This window comes from Tursiops truncatus, chromosome 3 (assembly GCF_011762595.2).
Source record: "Tursiops truncatus isolate mTurTru1 chromosome 3, mTurTru1.mat.Y, whole genome shotgun sequence".
NCBI lineage: Eukaryota > Metazoa > Chordata > Mammalia > Artiodactyla > Delphinidae > Tursiops > Tursiops truncatus.
Genome location: NC_047036.1, coordinates 88,311,621 through 88,324,870, shown reverse-complemented (window position 1 = coordinate 88,324,870; position 13,250 = coordinate 88,311,621). Strand labels below are relative to the sequence as shown.

Below are 13,250 nucleotides of genomic sequence, written 5' to 3'. Positions count from 1 at the left end.
AAGCCAACAGAATATACTGAAACATTGTATTGGGGAGGTGAAAGAAAAAGAGTCAAGGATAACTTCGAGGTTTGGGGTCTGAGCATTAACACAAATGGAGTTGCCACTTACAGAGATGGGAAGGATTGATTTTTTAACTGAATTTCTATCACTGGCATACAAAAGAAGACTGACAAATATAAAAACTTATGCTGGAAATCAATAATTACAAATGACAGCCCTAAAGTGTAGAACTGATTGAGTCAATAAAAGAAAATGAAGGGAATCTGGTATCCCTGTATTATAGGGTGAGACGTGACCAATCCATAATAAGCAAAACATCTGGTAAATTCCCACCTCAAAAAAAAAAAGCAGACTACTTGCCTAGTAAGGATGGAACTGAAGGGCACTTAGTAAAAATGTCAGGATGTTGGTATATTGCCTACTATGCAGCAGTCTTCAGTAAGGCCCCTCAAAAGAAAAGCAAACTTTGAGTGAAGTCTTAATAAAAGGAAAATCTTTTCAGTCTTTCATTACAAATTCAAGACAGCTGATTATCTTGCAGTTTACATGGTTGAAAATCAAATATCCCTAAACTAAAATTTGGGTCTTTAACCACACAAAATAAAAGGTGGGGAAAGCCTGGTGCTCTGGGCTCCTCCCCAACCATCCTAGCCAAAAATATATTTACAGCCTGGAAGCAGGAACAAACCAATTGTGCACCGTTACTTCAACAAGTTGCTCTGAATGGCCTAGAGACAGAGGCCAAGATGAAGATTGAGAAGCCTAGGATTTGCTTGATTCCAAACCTCAGTACTATTGACATATTGAACTGGAAAATTCTTTGTTGTGGGAGGCTGTCCTGTGCATTGCAGGATGTTTAACAGTATCCCTGGGCACTACCTCTACATGCCAGTGACACCTGCCTACTCACCCCACCACCCCCTATTGTGATAATAATAATGTCTCCAGACATTGCCAAATATCCCGAGGTAAAAATAAAATAAAATAAAATAATGTCCCCTGTTGGAGAACTACTCACTGAATTAGGGTGGCAAAGTTGTTTAGAGACATACCAGGGCAATAGTTTGATTCAAGGACTAGGCTTTGGGCTTTAGGTACTGGGGAGACTGTGGGTCAAATACAAATAAATCAAAAACCTACTAAGTTTATAAGAAAGTTGTATTGACTAAGAAACTCCCAACAAAGATTTGTTACTGCTCAGCCCTCAAGATGTTCTCCTGGACTCCAAGCTCTCATCAATAGCAAAAGGGCTGCTAAAACTGTGCAGGCCCCAGTAAGGGAATTCTTCTCAATACCCATGTTGGCTGTGACCAGGAGGAGAAATAACAAAGATCTTCCTGGGTGGTAGAACAAGAGACAGCCATGTTGGCTAATCAAAAATCTTATTCCACTGGGCTTCCCTGGTGGCGCAGTGGTTGAGAGTCCGCCTGCCGATGCAGGGGACACGGGTTTGTGCCCCGGTCTGGGAAGATTCCACATGCCGCAGAGCGGCTGGGCCCGTGAGCCATGGCTGCTGAGCCTGCGTGTCCGGAGCCTGTGCTCCGCAACGGGAGAGGCCACAACAGTGAGAGGCCCGCATACCGCAAAAAAAAAAAAAAAAATTTTATTCCACTGCCCAGGCAGAGTCCTTGCCACCTCTGTCTGACCAATGAAATATGTACAGATCATGGACTGGAAAATCTCTGTGGGTTACTTCCCCTTTTTTTTCTTTTCTAATTAAGAGTTTTTATTGTCCTTATGTTATCTTCCTTCTATCACCGAATACTGGCTTTATTACAATTAGTTATATTTATGATTTAACCATAAGTTTTTTGACCCTGAGACTGTCTTTTCAAACAGAACTGAGAGAAATTACCCAGCGATTCTAGACTTAAAGTTTGATGCAGTAATTAAACAAGTCTTTGAGTTGTCTTCCTCTGTTGGGGGTCAAGTGGTAAATGCACTGGAAGTTTTAAGTGAAACACTGCATTATATTAGATGAGGGCATTTTTTCAAGGGTTTATATATGAGGGAGGACATGGATGCACACTAGGAGGATTACAGTGAATGTCTTTTGGTTATGCTTGCCCAGCATCAACTCCCACTTCCCATGGTAACAGTACCTTCTTTCTTTCAGTGAACCACCAACCCTGACTCTCAGTCCACAAGGTTCAGACCACGTGGCTGACCACACTTCCTATTCCCAGTTCCAATAGTTAACACGTGATCCAGACCTGGCCTATCATCATATACTATTCCCCTGACCACAGGATCAAAGATGGAAACATGACCTAACTCATTCAATGAGATGTAATCCCAGGGCTTTTGCTAAAACTATGAGTAGGAAAAGTGTTTTTTATGTTGGGCTTGCTAAACTGAAAGAATGTAAACCATCAGGGAGCTCCTCATGGAGAAATCCTACCTGAGAGCATATCTAACACAGGAGAAAGCCACTGAGTTTGCTGAGGCCACTGAGCCCTTGAATCCATCCATACCTAAAGAGAATACACTCCTGTTTGTCCCAGTGCCCTAAGATACTGTGAGTAGGGGTTTAGTCTCATGCAACTGAAAGGTATTAAAAATCTAGTATCATTACCAGTTAGACAAAACTGGGGTTAGTTTTCAAACCAAAAAAAAAAAAAAAAAACTGAAGATATAAGCATTAAATTATTTGCCTAAATTCATACAACTAATTACAGGTAGCACAGATGCAACCCTAAATGGGTCTAGCTCTAATAGTCATGCTCTTTCCACTACATCTACTCTCTCTCTCAAGAAAACAGTCTGAAACTTCTCTACGCTTTAAAATTATCTGTAGCCATAAAGTAAGACCTTACATGAAGTGAGTATTCTACTAACATTTGTTGAATAACCAAAAAAACAAGAATCTCACACCTTCTTCCTCTCTGTCCCATTCCTGCAACAACTTGCCTCTTGTATAGCATAGAACATTTCTGCGTTATTTTTACAATGTAAGCTACCTTAAGGACATGTAATAGCAAGTGTCTCTAAGCTAAGTCACTTCAATTTTAGACTGCCAGTTTCAGTGATGGGGTAAATTGGCTCCAAAATATTAATAGAACATCATAACCTTAGAAAGAGACCATCACCACTCACTAGCTACTATTGTTATAATTAATTGTGAAACTCAGAAAAGGACACCCATATTATCTTTTAAGTGAGAATACTATTGTTTATTTTAGTATTTTAAGATATTTGTCAGAATGACATTAACTTCTAGAAAGTAGCAGCTATTTACAAATAGTCAAATCTCTTTCAATATTATTGTTGAGTGTGAGAGAGAAGGGAAATGGGATAGAATTTATGAATATAAGACCCCTGACATTTTCAAGAAATTTAAAAACCATGAGAATTTTTTTTTTTTTTTTTTTTTTTTTTTTGCGGTACGCGGGCCTCTCACTGTTGTGGCCTCTCCCGTTGTGGAGCACAGGCTCCGGACGCGCAGGCTCAGCGGCCATGGCTCACGGGCCCAGCCGCTCCGCGGCATGTGGGATCTTCCCGGTCCGGGGCACGAACCCGTGTCCCCTGCATCGGCAGGCGGACTCTCAACCACTGCGCCACCAGGGAAGCCCCCATGAGAATTTTTGACAGAGCTGAAACATTCAATAACAATGCTCCACAAGGCAAGTTTTGTTTCCCTAGAAGGTGTGGTAGATTGATTCACATCCAGACTCACTGGATTCAACATTCCATTTTTAAACATATTGAAAAATGCCTATTTTCTGGCTAAGATCTACCACTTTCTTAGGCCTCTACTTTTTCTTCACTTCTAGCAGCTGGCTTTCTTTTTCAGGAAAATTTTTACAAAGAAGCAACATTTTATCACTTGACAAAAGTTATTATACAGGATAACTTCACACTGAGAACAAAGTCAAGGTGAGATGTAGACACTGGTTAGTTAGGTGAGGTCATGCATATCTTAGGGTCTCACTTCCAATAAGAGGAAATTATTTCAGCAAAACTTCAAATACTTCAAAATGGACTTTTAGAGTCACTCCCAAGTAATTGAAACTGAAAATATTAAGTCCAGGACTGCTAATAGTTCACTATGTTTAGACTTTTATCATTTCATTTATTTGAGATTTAGCATATCAAAGACCTAAATTTAAATCCCAGGTATCACTTTATAGCTAAATCTCCTTGGATATGACCTAAGATTGGTTCCAGATCACAAAAAGAAAATACAAGCTACCCAATCTACAGGGCTGTGATGAAAATAAAAACAAATGTACAAAAATGCCTAACATTTTTAGCAGGCACTGAAGAAATGTCAATGCCTCTCCCCCATAACAATATCTGAATTTACTCAAAAACTTTTACTGACAGAAACTGTTTCTTCCTTAGAAATGTTGAGGAGGGGATAAAAAAGGGCTATGCATAAATAATCATAATACAATATATTATATATATACATATATACACACACATAACTATTGGTAAGAGAAAGAAATCAGCCTCCTGCTTTGCAAAAAGTTCTATTATATATAAATCTAGATGAAAATTCTTATCCTTTGTCCAACATAATTGTTTATAAATAATCAGGATAATGATCATCAAGTTATTTGTCATTAAAACTTATCTGATACAACTGCACTGTTCAGTTCCCTTTAATTAATCTACTATTGCCAATTTATTTAATACATAGAAAGTAAAGAGGCCTGACAAAGTGATGGTACTTAACCAAAATATATAAATTTGCAGTAAATTCAGAATGGATAAGAAATGTGACAGTGACTGGATCAGTGTCATTAGAAAGTCCACCATACACCACAGACTGTATACTAAAACAAACAAAAAGGTTATGCTTAAAATGTTTCCTTTGCTCCTACCAAAGCAAAATTTTAAAACCTTACTGAAAGTTGAAATGATGGCTAACTTGTATATGAATGTATATAGAAAGCATGTGATTCTGAAGGAAATATAATTCAAGACAAAGTCAGAGCACTGTATAAACATTCTCACGAAGTAAGAAGTCATGTGGCTGCTAGGGTGGCTGTTGAACCATTTGTTACCAAAACTGAATATTGGTAGAAGAGTCAAATGCATTATTCTTGGTATAACGTGAAATTAACAAAAAGTTCCAACAACTGACAGGAGAAGCTTGGGAAATCTTTCCAAGCTGAAGACATACAGAGAGTAGAAGGGACACAAACTCCTGAAGTGTCCAACTCCTGTCAAACCATGACCAAGAAACAGCAGCAAGCATCAAGCATTACAGTGACCAACAACTAACTTTTCAACTTTGTGACAGTGCAGCAGGCTTTGCGATTAAGCCAAAAACACTCTTGTTCTACAAACCCCAGGGCAAAAAAGCCAACAATAAGAAACTCTGCATGTATACTAATGATGTAATGAAAATCATCCAGCCTTCATTTTAGAAGCAAAAAAATTGCTTAACAACTTTGATGACAGAGTCCTGTTTATAGAATCATTAAGGGTCTGAAGAGATCAACTAAATTTTTCAATTAAATCTGTATTTTATGAAGGTAGTTATATCCTAGGTCCACAAACATTTCAAGAAATACCACTTGCTAATGCTAAAGGTCTAATGAACATAGTCTTCCTAAGTCTTCACTTCATACTGTATATTATACATACTACTTCTATGTAGGATGAACTATTCAAGAGCAATTTCATTCACAGAAATGTAATTTTAAAGAAATTTTTCTGACTGAGCCACTGTAAAGAGCATTTTTATATACTAAACACCTAGAATATAAATATTCTACTATTTAGAGTTTCCCCTTTTCCTAAAACCATTTGTCCCACTATGGAAATACCTTTTCTGCAAGTAAAATAACTTATACTGGAAAACTAATTTCAATTTTTCTATGATAATGTTATTTTATTTACTCTGACTTTAAAATGTAAGGCTCTTCACTATCAATTACATAAAATTAGTAATCTCTTCTTACGTAAGCATTACAACACTGATAAGAAAAAGTGAAGAAGCATTCGTTTCAGGAAAATGCAGAAATAACTTGGGTCTCAATGATAGTACTATAAGGTGTGTCTCAAGTATTTGTTACTAATAATAGTTATTTACCTTTTTTTTAATGACTCACTTTTCTCAATAAATCAGAGTAGATTCAAGTTTATCCCTATAACAGTGTCATTCTCAATCACTTGCATTCTGATATGCTTCCTAGAGTGGGGGAGGGTAAGATGGAATTACAGAGGGCATACTAGAAAACTACGTATTAGAATATGTCACACATGTACATATCTTGTACTTGGGTAGAAAAAATATTGAGAATCATTGACTTAGATCACAAAATCTTTGTTTTACTGCTGGATGAGACAATAAGGACTACTTAGTTCCAATCCTAACTTTTTCCAGTTCAGTGCTTGCTTCACAACACCCAATAACTATAGGCTGGTCTGTGCATTTAAACTGTAAGTGTGTGTTCTTTAAGAATCAGAACCCCATACTTACTGAACACACATTTTGAAATAGGGATATCTGTAAAATGTTGCTCCCTAAAAAACAATCATATAGGAGATTTCTGTAGGAGACAGAAAACTTTCAATTAAGAGTTTTGTGTATTATTACATTTGAAAATAAAGTTTAACTTTTAAACAGACTAAGTAAATGTAATTTAAGGCAGCAGGGAGCATTAGAGATTTAAGAAGGTAACATTTAGCTTTTCTGTACCACTTTTAAGCAAATATTTGTGGTTCAAAGGAAAAGAATTCAGGGAAACCATCCAACAACAGATGATAATCTAATGTGAAAGAAAAATAATTCAGGAATTCAGACAAACTGGACATATTTTGAGGTAAAAATCAGTTAAGGTAAATTTCTGATTATTGCTACTGAGATACAGTAACCCAAGAGCTAAAAAAAAAAAGAAAAACCCTGCTAATCTGAGATATTTCTAATTATTTGGTTTGTACAAATGTAAATATCATTCAATTTAAGTAAGCGTAATGTACATTATTTTAATTTCCGAAGTCTAAAACTTAGGGACTTTTAGGATCGTAGAATAAACACAGTAATACTAGAAGAGATGAAATGAAAACTACCATGAAAGTAACTGAATGTGAATGCTGAACACTCCCTAAATTCAGTCATTTTACCTCAATTGTCTCATTTCTTCTTCATAATGACCTTGTGAGGCAATTATATCATCCCCACTTTACAGATGAGGAAACTATGGTGTAAAGAGATTAAGAAACTTGCCCAAGATCCCACAAAAGAAAATCCTAATTTCTGACTGAAACCCAGACTATCTGGCTCCAAAATAAATGACTCTTCTTTTCACTATACCCTGCTATCTCACAAGAAACACACACATTGAACTTTTCAGTCTTCTAATTAAAATCTTCTAAAGGAGGAGACAATATTAAGCTTATAGTGAACGGTGATACTGTATAGGCTAAAAATTAGTCATAGTTTGATAAGTATAAATTAATGTTTAGGAAATAATTCCAAATCATGCATGACATTAGATTTTTTAAAAGCTGAATATGAAATATCGCCCCCAAGTAGAAATATCCGAAAACTTCTGTAGAAAGGCACTAAGTAAACTTCATCTTACCTGGACACTTTGAATTCCAAAGAAAAAACCTGAGAGGCTCCATATTTTGTCAGTCATACAGCAGTTTCATATGGTCAACTAGGACTATATTTATACTTAAGAAAAAAGAAAAAGTGGGTAATTGCTTGGGTCTGATTCTTTTGTTCTGACTCTAATCTGTCCTCTATTGATTATTTTCCATTTTTCCTCCAGATTTTGGAGACTTCTTCTAATTTAGGCTAACTGAGTCTCAAGTTCAGGAACTCCTCCAAGTTTAGATGTAAGTGCTGACACACTGCAATGAAGACCATAAAATTGCAATGATTGGTAGAGTGTTACAGAAGAAACAAAAGTTTCAGTTATTTCAAAACATTAACTATCGTGGAATTACTGATGACTTTTTTTCTGTATAGTTTTCTGAATTGATTTTAAAGCATTTAACTTTTATAATAAAAACAGGAGAGCAAGAAAAAAGGAAAGAGGGAGGAAGGCGGGGCGGGGGTGGGGGGGAGTTGGAGCTTTGATTAAAAAGTATCTGAACATCTTATTCCTTCCAAATTTCCAAAACTATGACCTCCTTGTTCCCTTTTATCTCTCAATGGCATGGCATGAAAAATAAACCACACATAAGCATGCCAAAGTCAAATGAGATACGGAAGAATAATAATGAGGCAATCCAAAGATCTATAAATTCTGAGACATAGCTGAATTTCACTATTTCAGAAATTAGTTATTAACTGAGCAAAGTATGAAAAACAGATTTAGGGCATACTAAAACTGAAAAGCAGGATTCACATACTTAAAGAAGAGTGCAGGAATTTCCTTAGTATGGGAAAATTATAAATATAATATACACATATGTGAATTAATTTATACCAGTTTCTTATTCTTTTTATCACAAATTGAAGTTCTGTATTAAAATACTCCTTTAGCAACACCATGAAACAACATGCAAGATAGTTTTAAGTCCTATTAAAATTAACTTAAATCTCTCTAAATTACTTCATTTTCCATGGAAAAGTTATACTAAAAGAAGTTCACATTTGTAAGCTTTCTTTTTCCATTACAAAAACACATTCTTATTCCAAAACAACATACATAAGATTGACCCAATTTATTAAGTATGTTACCAAAACAGTGCATAATTGATAGTCCCTTCAACCTGTCTTCAAAAGAAGACGCTCATTTAAAAATCAAGTAGAAAACTATAATCTATTAACACAAGAGTCCAATTTTAAAACAAGACTTTTATTTGTATAACAAGTTCATTAGATTTTCTTTTTTTTCTGATTACCAAAACACAGTTAACTCACCAAGGCCTTGATTTACAAAGATAATGACTTCCTACTCACAGGACTGCTTTATAATAGTCTCATGGAATTCAATTACTACAGTTTTTATAAACACTATTACCATCTACGAACGGAAATAAGCACTTTACAATATTTTGGTTTGATACATATTTATGCTGGTTTTCAAACTTGATAATTTCAGTTCCTCTGTTCCTTAGTATATGCCATGTAACAGCTGTCCTGAAAATGTTATTTCTGTGTAGATGGTGAGTATTTACAGCACAACTGAACCTGCCTACATTGTTTGAAATTTTTCATAATGAAATACTGGAGGAAAAAAAAGGCAAATGTGAAATGTTCACAGACCAGAGTTATAGCTACATAACAGTTGAAGATGAAATAAAAAGGAAGGGTCTACCAAAAGCCTGAATTATTCCTTCAACTACTGACATCAAACTCTGAAATAGTGCAGAAGCTGCATTAACCGGACCCTAAATAATTTTACATGGTATATATTTAACGCTGCCAACCATCAGTATGGAAGAGAAACAGATCTTCGCCAAAGGTCTTTCATGGAAGAAACTGGAGAAAGGTTTCCAAGTATGCCTATGTACTCCCTTAATATACTTCCAGTACCTTTGAAAACAGTTCACTTGGCTCAAGAGAACTAGCAGAAAAGATTCCCCAGATCACAAAACATACACTGAGCCCTCCTTTGCATTCACTGACAAATGTGTGGCTCTTCACAAGTATGTCTTCCTAAAGCCCATATAGATAGATACACCAGGACAACACTGCACAGTGAAATAATTATACCTTGCAATAGTTTTTAAAAATCCTGTTCCCATTCCATAGGTGGAAAAGTACTTTCTAGTCTTTAATCACTAAAATAGATTTGGTCTATTCTTATTGATTTTTCTGTTACACTTTTATATCGCTTACTCCATTTAAGAAACTTTTTTAGTATTTTAAAACATCTGGAGAAAGAAAAAAACGGCACTACACCCAGAGTAATTTATGTCAAATTTACAGTGAGACTACTACGAATATATGCAGCTTCTTATGAATAAAAAAGATTAAGGTTTTTTAACCATAAGGCAATCGAAAATGAAAGTGCCAGCCTTAATAAATTATTAGACATTGCACTGCACAACACTATATATCAAAATCACAAATGTACACACACACACACACGCGACAGCTTCACAGTTAATTTGTGCAAGACGTACCACCCTACCAAAACCAACTCAATTAGCGTGTTTCAGAAAGTTGATCCTAAAGGAGACTAACCAGAAAGCTGACCCGAAGGTGACTCCAAACACCTCCTCAACCGTAAATGGCAAAGAGAACAGAACAGAAATTGCCCCGCCTGCGCTAGCTTCACACTATGTCTTGAGGGTCACTCCTGGCCAAGACAGGAGTAGGGACGGAAGGTGGGGGATAAAAGCAGGGGGTGGGGAAGCTGACACGAGAGAAGAGCTGGGGGCGGACTGTGCCGGTCCAGGGAGACCGCAAGGCCCCAGCGGTAGGAAGGGGCTGGGGAGGTAACACCTAGGGACTGGGGGTGGCCGCCCAGCCCGAGGCCCGCGCCGAGGGGATCGCGCCGAGAAAAGGGGGTGCGGGCGTGATGGGCGGTACCCACGGTACTCCCAGCACCGCCCCACACCCCGCAAACCCCGAACCCGGCGACTGGGCGGAGCCGTCGCGCCCGCCTCAGCCCTCTCGCGCCGGCACCCGCCCCCTCAGCCTCCAGTCCCGGGTGGGTGGGAAGGGCGGGCCTCGCCCGGCCGGGTGGGCAGCCCGGCCCAAGCCGCAAACAGGAATGCGCCGCCGCGGGCGCAGGATGGACGGGAGACCCCGCAGCCGGGGGCAGGAGGGGGGGGATGGCTGAGGGCGGAGAAAGAGCCCTCGGCGCAGCCGGCGCAGCCGCCGCAGCCAGGGCAGAGCCCCAGGCGCCCCACTGCGGGCAGGGAGTGTTGCCCCAGTTCTCGGCTGGCCTTCCCAACTCTTCCCCCCTCCCCCGGCTTTGCCCCGGGTAACAGCGCCTGCCGCGGGCGGCGCGAAACTCACCTACCTAGAACCTGACAAGCAGGAGCCCCTCAGACACGGGAGCCAGTCGCCACCCCGCGTCACGGGGGCCGCCACAACCAATGAGCGCTGCTGTCACCAGCCTCCGCGGCCAATCCAGCTGCACTCCGGTCTCCGGGCACCCTCGAGGTCTCAGCCAATGGGCACCCGCCGAAGGCGGGCACTGCCTCCCGACCCCCAACCCCCTCTTCCACCACCTCCCAGGAGGCGGGGCGCGGCCAATTGGCCTGGACCCCGGAGGGGTGGGACTCGGGCACCAGGCCCGGTGGGCGCGCGCGGACCGGGGGCTGCGGGCGTGGCGAGGGGAGGCGTAGAGCGTCGGCCGCCGCCCTCCGGGCTCGCTCCCCAGCTTGGGTGGGGTCGCGCGGCCCTCCTGGTGGCTCAGCTCTCCTCGTCCCTGTAACTCGCTCCTCTCTAGCCGGTGTCCAGGGCTGCCGGGGTGGGAGTGTGGGCGGGATGCGGCCGGAGGCGGGCGGCGGCGTCACAGGAAACTTTAGGAGGCTCGCCTGGCCGCGGCCGGGAAGTGGCCGGGCCGGGGGTGATAAGCTGGGGCCGCCTGGAAGGGAATACCCGGCGGGTCGGCAGCCGGAAAGGAATTCGGAGGGTGGGGACGGAGACGTGATTAAAATGTTAATTGTGCCCGCGGGGTGCTGGGTGATCCCGGGAGCTGAAATCTCCGGGAACGGAAGCGGCTTTGGGGTCGCGGACCCTCCACCCCTAAATACGCATCCTTCACCCCTTCGAATCAGTCACTTCTACTGTGTATCTTACTTGCATCTATTGTAACGTTGATTCTTTTAAAGTAGTTTTCGGCTTGAAGTGCCTGAAAGGCGGGAACAGTGTCTTTCTCATTCCTGTAATTCCCAGTGCCTGAGACCTTCTTTAAAAAACAGGTTAGACAATGCTGGAATTGTGATGGATGCTATTAAAAAGTGTACAGCAGGTCCTGTGAGTAGTCTCCTGTAGTAAGTTCTTACCTCTTCCAGAGTCTAGCATGCGTGAAGAACCGAAGTTGGTTTGCTCGTCCAGTGAGGGTTGTTTCTGAAGCGTCCTTCACCAAAAGAATTTAGTGGAAAATGAGTAATTTGAGCTAAACAAAGAGACGTAGGTGATCTGTAACAGTATGATAGGTGTTATTAGTCACTATTGCAGGGTATGTTTCTGTAGCCGACTCTAAGGCATTGTATCTTACATTGCATTGGTTGAACCACATTCTTTGCCTGGAGCAAATTCTAAGGTCAACCCTATCTCGACCCGCCTCCTCCAAAACTTGTGTATTACAATGGGAGCCAAAGAAGAGTGAATAATTAGTTCATAATTAATAATTTCTAAACAAAGTAATTTATTTTACTGTAATGAACGTCCCTACACATAGACAAATTTTAAACGGGACTTTTCATGTCTACTCTTTTAAAGAAACCAAAACGTGCTGTAAAGACAAGAATTTTATTTTTTTCCATTGTGTTATGGGGGTTTTAATTGTTTATTTGTATTTTTTAAGCCTAAAAGAACTTTTATTTTATTCTTAAATTATTCTACTGTTGAGAAAGGTTAAGTAAAATTACAAAGGTTACACATAACCAATTAGACAAATGTAAAGACAAAAATTTTTTTTTAAAAAGCTTAATTCTCCCTATTGGATATGGAAGAAGGGATTTCCCTTTCTTAGAGCACTTGCCTTAGAAAACTGGTAATTGTTGTATACTTTTTCATCTCTTTGAAATGTATATAAATTATTTTGAAGACTGGATAGGTCTCTGTCATTTTGTGTTTTGTTAGCGTTATATCCCAGAAATGTGTTTCTCAAGGACCTGGGAACTATCTCTTTGAAATGCAAATGTCAAGAGAGCCTTGAATGGATAAAGATGTTGTGGTATACATATATATACAGCATGGAATATTATTCAGCCTTAAAAAAAGAATGAAAGCTTGCCATTGCAACAGCATGGATGGACCTTGAAGGCATTATGCTAAGTGAAATAAGTCACAGAGAAATGCAAATGCCATATGATCTCCCTTATATGTGGAATTAAAAAAAACAGAACAAAAAACCCTCATAGATACATAGAACAAATGGATGGTTGCCAGAAGCAGGGGGTGGGAGGTGGGTGAAATGTGTGAAAATGGTCAAGAAATACAAACTTCCAGTTATAAAATAAAAAATAGGAATGTAATAGCATGATGGCTGTGGTTAATAATACTGTATTGCATATTTGAAAGTTGCTAGGAAAGTAGATCTTAAAAAGTTCTCATCACAAGAAAAAAATTATGTAACTATATATGGTAATGGATGCTAACTAGAATTACTGTGGTGATCAGTTAGAGATATATACAAATATGGAATTAT

At 39.6% G+C, this 13,250-nt stretch overlaps 1 protein-coding gene across 9 annotated transcripts in view; it reads right to left on the bottom strand.

Moving 5' to 3' along the window:
- Nucleotides 1–11,017, bottom strand: part of FER (FER tyrosine kinase) — a 466,879-nt gene extending 455,862 nt beyond the window's left edge. For 5 of the 9 annotated variants that reach the window (XM_019940802.3, XM_033853080.2, XM_073802380.1 and 2 more), the window contains exon 1: nucleotides 10,890–11,017. The gene's annotated coding sequence lies outside the window, so the exon portion shown is untranslated. Of the gene's footprint in view, nucleotides 1–6,049; nucleotides 6,149–7,544; nucleotides 7,811–10,105; nucleotides 10,124–10,889 lie in introns of those variants that run through there. The other 4 variants (XM_073802377.1, XM_073802379.1, XM_033853078.2 and 1 more) reach the window with 4 other exon arrangements.
- Between the last annotated feature and the right edge of the window lie 2,233 nt (nucleotides 11,018–13,250).